Below are 421 nucleotides of genomic sequence, written 5' to 3'. Positions count from 1 at the left end.
TTTGAATGAAATTATGAATTACAGCCAACCTATTTACGATGCAATTATGTTAAAAGGTTCTAAATAATTGCACATGGTTAGTTAAAGTAGGGAGTAAAAATCAAACTTATTAAGTAAAACGTACTTATTATTATTCTGTGGTAAAACTTACAAGATTACTTGTATCTGTATCTATCGTGCCTACTGCTGCATCTTCTGTGTAGCAAAGATTTACAGCTTGACCACCAATAAAAACCAGCCACTAAGGACCTATATTGTCATCAGGGAAAGTTCAACTGTCATATGACCCGCACAAAAGTAATCCGAAGAATGTCGGTGGAAACTCTCGGCTTTCTAGCTCTCTTCAGCCTTAAAATGTACTAATATATTGTATATGCTATGCCAGATGATTAATAAATCGTTCTTTTTGTTCCAGATTATG

This window comes from Ostrinia furnacalis, unplaced genomic scaffold (genome assembly GCF_004193835.3).
Source record: "Ostrinia furnacalis isolate ACB-3 unplaced genomic scaffold, ASM419383v2 OfSCF2415, whole genome shotgun sequence".
NCBI lineage: Eukaryota > Metazoa > Arthropoda > Insecta > Lepidoptera > Crambidae > Ostrinia > Ostrinia furnacalis.
This window is presented reverse-complemented; position numbering follows the sequence as displayed.